The sequence below is a fragment of the Lissotriton vulgaris genome, chromosome 6 (assembly GCF_964263255.1).
Source record: "Lissotriton vulgaris chromosome 6, aLisVul1.2, whole genome shotgun sequence".
Lineage (NCBI taxonomy): Eukaryota > Metazoa > Chordata > Amphibia > Caudata > Salamandridae > Lissotriton > Lissotriton vulgaris.
Genome location: NC_141694.1, coordinates 1,435,292,508 through 1,435,303,416, shown reverse-complemented (window position 1 = coordinate 1,435,303,416; position 10,909 = coordinate 1,435,292,508).

Genomic DNA, 10,909 nt, shown 5'->3' with positions numbered 1-10,909 from the left:
TAAATCGCTTACTCGTTGTTCGAGCTCCAAAACCTTTCCCTACATGACAATCCGTCTCTCCTCAATCTGTTTTAGCTTTTCATTGGTAAAGGACATAAAAGGTTGAAGGCCACGTACTTCATCTAATATAGAGTCCAGGACTGGATTTTGTGAGGAGAGAATAGGAGAGGGTGGATCATTTTTATGCCTTTTTGGTTTAGTACCGGAGGAAGAACATTTGACAGCATGAAGATCGTTAGCCATTGTGGAAAACTGAAAAGAGCGATTTATAAAGCACAATGCTGGGTGAAGGTATAGAAAAGGAGTAGATCTTGTAAAGGTGAGAAAGTTATAGTATCAAAGACCTCAACCTGTGGCACACCTTATAATAAGAATATTGTGCAGTAGTATCAAACGCACCTGAAAGAAGGTATATCAAATATCACAGTAGGTTCCTATTTAAAGATGCATATTTTTCTCCCTGCCACAAAAGATAATAAAATACTGTTAATGAGAGCGCTTCCATAAGACAGTCAATGCCCAGACTTTTTTTCAGATGAATGAAATAAAGGAAACATTATCTGAGCACATATACATGAGTGGCTCAATATAAGGGAGCACCGAGTGAAGTTGGTCTCTCTGAATTGATGTTGTCACTGTAGTCAAGCTCCGCTAGTTTTTGGTTACATCAATCCCATTAATTGTGCAGCCATGAACTTGTTCCAGAAGATATTATATTATATCATATTGTGCAGGTGGAATACATTCTGTCAAATAATTTAGTGTAACACAGTGAGGAAAGGTCAGTTGACAAGGCTTGGCATTAGAAATGGAATGGCCAATGTGAGGGAATAAGGCCATTAAATACCATACAGAGGAAATAACATAGCCTAATGGTGTGGCAACTAAACTTCACAAGTCCTACATAACACTTTCCTCCCATGCTGAAAAACATTACTCATCACACATTGTTTTTCCTTCCATAACGCTCCTCACCAATGCTTCTCAACCAATGGCGAATCCAAATCCAGAACATGACTTTCTTGTGAACCTTCAAAGTGAAATATGGGATTTAGTTCACGGTGTTGCACAACGCATATCTCCTCTTTCACTGGAGATTATTAAGGCTGGGCATTAGAGAATCAATTGCACAGGAGACAGTCATTTTCCGAGCAAAAAAGTCCAAAGGCATGCTTAATTGGGGAATTCTGTGTGGTGTTAAAGAAAAAGCGAGCGCCAGCGCTGAAAACAAAATGGCAGGTACCTGCGATTTTGCGAGCAGAAACTCACCGCCACGGTAAAAGGGGCTCAAAACCGGTGTCAGCAGCGCAAATGACAGCCGCAAGGCTCTCCGCACCCTTACAAATGCATTCCGGCGGTCCGCGGCGGCGAAGGCAGTCAAACGAGGCTCTAAATCAGCAACAGAGTCCCGCGTCGCTGCGGAGCTCAGAAGGGATCCGCCATGTCCCTTCGGCGCATAAGCCACGCCCCCTTTATTTTGCATTCTTAATCCCTCAGTTTTTATCATGGTATAAAACCGAGGCTGCAAAATGCACAATGCAATGAGAAAATCCAGACTGGTTGACCAACTCGCAAATAGACCTCCGAAAAATCGAGAGTATTGGTCAGTAGTGTTACTGTGCTGGAGATGTGCAGCGGGACAAGAAGGGATTTACTGCGCACGTCATAATATAGTGTTTGAGGTTTTGAGACACTATGCACATTATTTAGGCACATTATCTCCTTCATTAACTCTCATGATTTCAGTGGTAATTGAATATTATAGCAATTTACAAATCTTTTTGGAAACAATTTTCCTAATCAGCATACGCAACTGCATTTGAGTAAAATTGCTTTTTAGAGACAATTGATCTGCATCTCTGAACCTAATTATATTTTTCTAATATGCTATTTTAAAGACCATTGAGTAGTCATCTCTTGTAAGTGGCATAACATGCCTCATGCAGTCTTCAACTGTGTCACTTTTTGAAAACATAGGCAAAGCCAATAGCACTCTCTATACACATTTAAAAGGTCCCAATGGCGACACCTATTGGCTATGTCAATGCTTGTTTCACATGGTAGTACTGTTTGGACATAGATTTCGCCTTATTAGTACCAATTTAACAGCCCAATATAGAAATAAGGTACTGAAAGATGACGAGTTATCCTTTGCCAAGGGCTTCCACTGCGTGCAACCACATCTCCACGTTTTTATTAACTTTTGATCTGTTTGAGCTAGAAACAAAATTGTTTTGGGTTATCATCTGCATGTTACACTGCAGGTGGTGGATTATGTGGCAAATGAGGCAAATCCATAACTATGCAAAATATGCTGCAGCATCAGAATCACATAATTCCAGTAGCCCTGTATAAGATAAAATGAGTGCTTTCAAAGAATACACATTAGTAATAGCTAACCAGACGATATCTAGTGCAGGCATTTTTTTTATAAGTCCATTAAAAGGACACTTTCCAAAACTCAGCATCCTTACATCACCTTTCTAAATGATTTATGTTTTGTTATCATATTGCTTCAAAAGACTCCATAAATTAAATCACTTTAGACCCCACCTTTAACTCTCATGCAGAGGTATCTCCAGGTTCTCATTAACAAATCTGGAGTGATTGTTTTTAACAAAAAGTATGGGAACAGTTTTTGTAAAATGAAACACATCGGCACCATAGTCCTTATACAGCCTGGCGACGTTGGCCTCTATTTACATGCACATGTCCTTTCAGGTCAGTTGGGAGCATAGAAGGAAGGAGGCCAAAAGGTCATATTCTAAGGCCTGATCGTCCAGCTCCTTGGGGTTTCAGGGTAATGGCCCAGGAGAAAGAGTAAAGGACGGAAATCCATGGATAGCGTCAAAGAGCTGGCCTGGAGGAGGTGGTGCTATGTTGTATTTAATGTTTTAATTTATAAATGAAATGGCTTCCCCCTTTCCTCAGAGAGATGCCCTGAAGAGGTGTTGAGAAACGTGGGCTCATTTTGTCTTAAAAGGCCATCACTACCATTAGTGTAGCAGCTGCATTGGCACTGGGACAATGATGTGAGGGGCCACTGCATACCAATAATGGGTTTGGTACGAGCACAAATGGGTGAGCCATTTTCCTTGTTAGCATTGGGGCCCAGAGAACAAGTAACCAGAGGTGGGGTGAATGTGGACATTTCCTCCCTTTTTTCGAAACAAAGAAGCAGACAGTAGTCTGCTTTGGATCTTTGGTCTAGCAATAATGGCAAGTGGAATGGGCAGGTGCAGTTGGCACCGGGAACCAGAGGTGTGAGGCCCAGATAAACCCCTATTATGGATGCCTTATTCAGTCCTTTCTTGCATTAGGGCTCAGTGCACCCTTGCTGTGCCAGTGTTGTTTTCAGCATCGGACCAATGGCCCAAGAGAGGGAATAATTGAAGAAGAGGAGACACCCTATTAGTACCAATCTAACAGCCCAATATAGAAATAAGCTACTGAAAGATGACCAGTTATCCTTTGCAAAGGGCTTCCACTGCATGCAACCACATCACCACGTTTTTATTAACTTTTTGTCTGTTTGAGCTAGAAACAAATTTGTTTTTGGTTATCATCTGCATATTACACTGCAGGTGGTGGATAATGTGGCAAATTCATAACTATTCGCAAAATGCTCCAGCATCAGAATCACATAATTCCAGTTTCCCTTTATAAGATAAAACAAGTGCTTTCAAAGAATACACATTAGTAATAGCTAACCAGACGGTACCTAGTGCAGGCATTTTTTTTATAAGTCCAAAAAAAGGACACTTTCCAAAACTCAGCATCCTTACAGTACCTTAATAAATGATTTATGTTTTGTTATCATGTTGCTTCTAGATCTCCATCAATCAAATCACTTTAGACCCCACCTTTAAATCTCATGCAGAGGTACCTCCAGGTCCTCATTAACAAGTCTGGAGTCATTGTTTTTAACAAAAAGTATGGGAACAGTTTTTGTAAAATTAAACAGATCGGGACCTTAGTCCTTATACACCCTGCCGACGTTGCCCTCTGTTTACTTGCACATGTCCTTTCAGGTCAGTTGAGAGGGTGGAAGGGAGGAGGCCAAAAGGTCACATTCCGAGATCTGATCGTCCAGATCCTTGGGGTTTCAGGGTAATGGCCCAGGAGAAAGAGTAAAGGAGCGAAATCCCTGGGTAGCATCAAAGAGATGGCCTGGAGGAGGTGGCGCTATGTTGTATTTCATTTTTTAATTTATAAATGAGACGGCTGCCCCCTTTCCTCATAGAGATGCCCTGAAGAGGTGTTGAGAAATGTGGGCTCATTTTGTCTAAAAAGGCCATCACTACCATTAGTGTAGCAGTTGCATTGGCACTGGGACAATGATGTGAGGGGCCACTGCAAACCAATAATGGGTGTGGTACTAGCACAAAGGGTTGAGAAGCCATTTCCTTGTTAGCATTGGGGCCCAGAGAACAAGTAACCAGAGGTGGGGGGGATGTGGAAATTTCCTCCCTTTTTTCGAAACAAAGAAGCAGACAGTAGTCTGCTTTGGATCTTTGGTCTAGCAATAATGGCAAGTGGAATGGGCAGGTGCAGTAGGCACCAGGAACCAGAGGTGTGAGGGCCCAGATAAACCCCTATTATGGATGCCTTATTCAGTACTTTCTTGCATTAGGGCTCAGTGCACCCTTGCTGTGCCACTGTTGTTTTCAGCATCGGACCAATTGCCAAAGAGAGGGAATAATTGGAGAAGAGGAGACACCTAAGCATTAGGCTTCAGGGAGTTGCTAGCAAGGAGGATGGGAGGAGGACCTTAACAAGGGCTGAGAAGACTTGCTGCTTTGCAAGGCAGTAGGTCTCATCAGTGAATCAAGCAAAGTGGCACTGGGGCCAAGGAATGTGAAGGGTCTACTGCATCTCAATGAAGACTATTGTATACTTTACTATATGTTATCGGGGAGCATTAGGGATGAAGTGGGTCACACGTTGGTGCTCATTTTTACTGAAAGGGATAGACAATCTGTTTCAAGAATAGATGTGGTGGGAAAGGGGTGAAAGAGCCAGAGGGCATAGCCTACTATTCAGGGCGGAGCTATCAGTGCAGAAGGCACAATTGCATTGGGACTCAAGAGCATGAGGACCTCAATTGATCGGAGTAGTGTCTTTTACCCATTTTAAATTTTTTATGTGTCTGCTCTTTTATACGTCTCACATTTAGTGTGGAGTATGAGCTACTGAAAAAGTGCACCTGATATTATCTCATAAGCCCCACCCCCATGCTCAGCCCTATCCTTCCCAATTACCCAAGACTTTCCATAAGGTTTTGGAGTGGGGCCCGACTTAAAAGTATTTTGGGTAGGGGGATCACAGAAAAAAGTTTGAAGACCTCTGCCCTAGAGGGTACTTTTCTGCTGTTCCGACTTCCACCACTAGGGTGTACCACTGTTCATTCCCAACGATTCCCTAGGAGTCAAAACAAATTGAAGCGGTTATTTCCCCCAGTCTGTCTAATGTTCCAGTCATACAATGCCAGCTATGTGCTGGGGAAATATACCCATGCTTTATCGGACATGGTTGGCAAGATCTTACCAACTGTCCTAAAGAAATTTCAGGATGCTGCAAAATTAATTATCTATATAGGACTGAACACTATAGCAGTTGGCACTACCGTGATGCTTCAGCAGCACGCCTGAATGAAATCAACGGACTTCTCTATGGACTTGCATACCTCTCCGAGGGGCATTCCATTTGAAAGATCTCTCCTGTTTTTTTTATTTTTAGAAAAAGCTGAGCCATGACAATCCCTAGGCTTTTCTTCCTCTGTGCGACAGTATCCTCAACCATTTTGCCACTTTTGTGGCTCTTCTGGAGTGTTGGCATATAGCCAAGGCCCACTACTTCTACAACAGGCATCCCAGTCTTTTCGTGGTAAGGAAGGGGCTCAAGCAATCTATATTCCAGGTCACCACGGTTAACAAACTTTCCCATCCTCCGCCCCTCTAGCTGCATTTCCAAACCGCTTTAGTTTGCCATTAGTGGCAGACGACCACCCTATGGCAGGCAGGATCAGATATTTATTCCAAGGGTTGCAAAATATACCATTTGACAGGTGCGTCGTTCAAAGCGTGATGGCAGTGGTTGCAGCAAATCTTCAAATGTTGGGGATTCCAGTTTCCCCCTACCTCAGCGACTGGCTGCTGATGGTGGGCTAGCCACAGTCTGTAATAGACCACCTCCAGATGTTGGTGAACCTCCTGACATCGTTAAGGTTAACTTTCAAAGTGTCAAAGTCACACCTGACTCCTTCACAGAGGTCCCCTGTAATTTTTCGCATCTTTGATATGGTGCATTTTCAGGCCTTCCTTGACCACAATGAGTCCAGAACATTTGGGCTACAATTCCAATATTTTAGCCTTTATCCTGAGTCTTGGTGAGAGTAGTTGTGAGGCTTCTAGGTCTCTTGGCATCTTGTCCTTCAACTATGTCAGGTGGCATATGTGGGCTCTGCTGTGAAACTTGAAGTCTCAGTGGGCCCAGCCCCAAAGGCACCTGTCAGATTCTCTTTAGGTTATGAAGGAGACTGCAGAATACCTGAAGAGCTGGCTGAACTGCAATTGGACCAGCATCGGATCCCTTCCTCGCCCCACATAGAGCTGGATGTATCACTGCTAGGATGGGTAGGACATCTGGGCGAGGTGGAGACAAGTTTTCACATCAAGCTTTTGGAACTGCGGGCTATTTGCACATCGCTGAAAACCTTCTCTACCTAAGAGAAGCTGGTTTAGATTCTCATGGACAAAGTCATCGCCATGTAGCATTGCAAGTAGCAGATCGTGGTGGGGTCCTATGCCAGAGGGCACTTTGTCTCTAGAGCTGGCTGAAGTGCCAGGGCATTTCCCTGGTCATGAACCACATGGCAGAATCTTTGAGTGCCATGACATATGAAATCAGCTGGTGGCGCTTGGCTTAATCATTTTGCCACTGTGTTGGAAATTCTGAAATGTTTGACTCTCGGAGACGCATTCTGGATAGAGTGGAGCATAGGACCCTTGTACGCTTTTCTGCTGCTGCCACTCATGCCCCTAGTTCTGAAGGTCATCAGGAACCATCATGCCCAAGTCATCCTAGTGATTCAGAAAAGGGGGTGGTGATGAACAGAGTGTCTGAATTAAGCAGACCACTCTTACCCAGTCCAAAGATCAGGGCTTGATCCATCACCTTTTTTTAGCTCACTGCACCATCCCAGCTCAGAACCTGGCTACATGTAAATTAGTCTGTTCCTGTCCCAGTGCATGATGGGAACAGGGCAAACCAAACTACCAAGCCAATTCTTATACTGGGAAGGAAACAAGCTTCCGGGGACCGGTTTCTGGCATTTCAGCCGTCGTCGGCCCGGCTTGCTTGAATCCTGATGGTGCAATGAGCAAGGGACTCACATCTGAGTATACCCTTCCACGCTTATGGTGGACAAAATTATTCAGAAAAGGGGGTGGTGATGAACAGAGTGTCTGAATTAAGCAGACCACTCTTACCCAGTCCAAAGATCAGGGCTTGATTCATCACCGTTTTTTAGCTCACTGCACCATCCCAGCTCAGAACCTGGCTACATGTAAATTAGTCTGTTCCTGTCCCAGTGCATGATGGGAACAGGGCAAACCAAACTACCAAGCCAATTCTTATACTGGGAAGGAAACAAGCTTCCGGGGACCGGTTTCTGGCATTTCAGCCGTCGTCGGCCCGGCTTGCTTGAATCCTGATGGTGCAATGAGCAAGGGACTCACATCTGAGTATACCCTTCCACGCTTATGGTGGACAAAATGATCCAGAAAAGGGGGTGGTGATGAACAGAGTGTCTGAATTAAGCAGACCACTCTTACCCAGTCCAAAGATCAGGGCTTGATCCATCACCGTTTTTTAGCTCACTGCACCATCCCAGCTCAGAACCTGGCTACATGTAAATTAGTCTGTTCCTGTCCCAGTGCATGATGGGAACAGGGCAAACCAAACTACCAAGCCAATTCTTATACTGGGAGGTTATGAAGGAGACTGCAGAATACCTGAAGAGCTGGCTGAACTGCAATTGGACCAGCATCGGATCCCTTCCTCGCCCCACATAGAGCTGGATGTATCACTGCTAGGATGGGTAGGACATCTGGGCGAGGTGGAGACAAGTTTTCACATCAAGCTTTTGGAACTGCGGGCTATTTGCACATCGCTGAAAACCTTCTCTACCTAAGAGAAGCTGGTTTAGATTCTCATGGACAAAGTCATCGCCATGTAGCATTGCAAGTAGCAGATCGTGGTGGGGTCCTATGCCAGAGGGCCCTTTGTCTCTAGAGCTGGCTGAAGTGCCAGGGCATTTCCCTGGTCATGAACCACATGGCAGAATCTTTGAGTGCCATGACATATGAAATCAGCTGGTGGCGCTTGGCTTAATCATTTTGCCACTGTGTTGGAAATTCTGAAATGTTTGTCTCTCGGAGACGCATTCTGGATAGAGTGGAGCATAGGACCCTTGTTCGCTTTTCTGCTGCTGCCACTCATGCCCCTAGTTCTGAAGGTCATCAGGAACCATCATGCCCAAGTCATCCTAGTGGCTCTCAATTAGGCTAGGAGAGTGTGGTGCCTGGAACGTCCAGGCATGAGCTGTTGCCGGGATTCTGCACAAACACAGAGCTATGCATAGAAATATGGGACCTTAGTATATAGCGACTGAGTCATCCTACCACCTTAGTACCCATGAGCCCGGGACCTACTAGATATAGTGTCACTTCTACTCACTCACAAAGGAACAAGTGATCAGACACCCCAGAACACAAAACTCCCGAATCTCTCAGGAATCGCGGTTGCAAGACACACCCTTTCGTTCACACTCTTTTACTTGTCCCCAATAAGATCTTACAGAGACACAAGCAAGTTAAAAAAAATTATTTAACTAATATGCAGTATACGTGCTACAATAAGCAGAAAAATGAATAACACAAATACGGTCAGCATAGCAAGTAGTCCGTAAATCATAAAAGGAGCTGTCATAGTGAGAGACAGTGTAGCCTAACCCCCCTTCCCTTGTATACAAGCAGGATGATTATGTTTTAGAAGATCTGTGGGTGTTATCTGCAGACCCCGTACCTCAGTCAATAGATGGTAGATCTACATCATAGGTGCTGTCATGCTCTTCTCCCTTCAAAGCTCCCTCTCCAAGTTTGTGCTGCCTATCCATGTATTCCAATAAGACTAAAGTACATATTCCCAAACAACAGCTGCCTTTGTATGTTTTGTCTTGGTGCTAGGGCCTGACCAGAACTAAATAACAAGGCGCATTGTTCGACCTTGTTCATAATGTTCAGACTAAATCCCATGAACCTGCAAAGCGTGAACACAGCAGGAGGTTCTCATGTGAAAATATCAAAAGAGGCATTTGTATAATAAACTTGTGTAGTAATGTGTGCAAAGCAGCAAACAGTCTGCAGCATGCTCATGCTAACATAGGGAAGACAACAATGTCCCCAGGGGCCACGTGACACCCTCCCCTTGTTCAGGGAGTTAGCCCTGGACTAATACAGAAGTCACTGGTTAGCACAACCAAACGTCTTCGTCAGGGGACAAGTTGGATGGAACATGCCAAAGCAGGACCATGATATAAGGTCAAATGGAGAAAGGAAATTTTGTACACAAAAATATATCCAATTACAGCCTATCCTCTGGGCCAAAAACTTCGCGTGACAAGTTGATGCCATGAGCTCAGAACCATCCATATTAAAAAGTGATGCTTTCCAATTAAGTCATTCAAAGGAACAGAGATGCTCCTCATAGCCTGAAGCCGTAAGGAACATTCCAGGGCAACCTGCGTCAATCTAGATGAAACTCAGATCTAAGAGGCACTGTGCAAGGGCACAGGTACTTTCTTTGGCCGCCTTTCCCAGTAAGGGTCGTACACAAGGCGCATACCCACAGAATAGCCCTGCCTATTGTACATCAACGGACCCATCAACAGTTCGTAATCCCGAGCAGAAGGTGACGTAGTGGACAGGTAGTCGTCCAGTGTCCATTGAAAAGGGCACCGGATGCAATAGAATACAGGTTTCACACAGGTGAAGTAGCCATAATGGAAGATCATCCAATAGCCGATGTCAAGAGTTCCCAATGGCATTAAACCAAAAAGCTGCTGCATCTGATCACACTACAGCTGCGCCTGCCTTGGTAGTACCACAGATCGAGCATTGTGGGACAGTAATAGAAGTACCAGCACGCCACAAACAAGGAGGAGCAGCAGGGGAAACACTCCGAATTCGCTTAAAAAAATAGAATGAATAAAAGTAGGTATTACTCCAAATATAATGTGAAACGATGTGACAAGGTCGTATCCCACAACTTTAAAAAAGTGTGCGAGGCCTGCCATATCAGTTGCATAAAAAAATTTGATGAACTATTTCCCCGAACTGTAGGGGGAAATGTGTGTTTAGTAAAGATTGAATTTCACTAGATGTTCTTGCCACCTGCAATTCGAAGGTCTCACAAGCTGACGTGAGAGCGAGTCTGGTTAGCTTATTGAAATCTGTTTTTAAAGTCAGAATAGAAGGCCACAGTGAACTATCTACATTCCAGTGGGAAACTGTTACTATGTATATGATGCCCGCCCATAAACCGTAGCAGTTCTGATTGTTGAGAATGAGATAACTGCAGTTAGAAAGCAAAGTGAGAGTTGGAATAATAGCAGGAACCGGGGTTAATTTTGAAAACCAAGCCAAATTAGTTGCTGAAACATTGCAGGCACTGTGGAGTTTCACTTGTTTACAGACAAGGGAGTATCTGACTGTAGAGTCACAATCCTCCCCTGTAAGGAAAACCTCCTTCTTTGCACGCTGAACTTCAGAAAGCCAATGGCAAGTACCACAATTCATGTACGAAACTACTCCTGAGGGGTTCGTCTCTACCTACAAGAAAAGGTTTC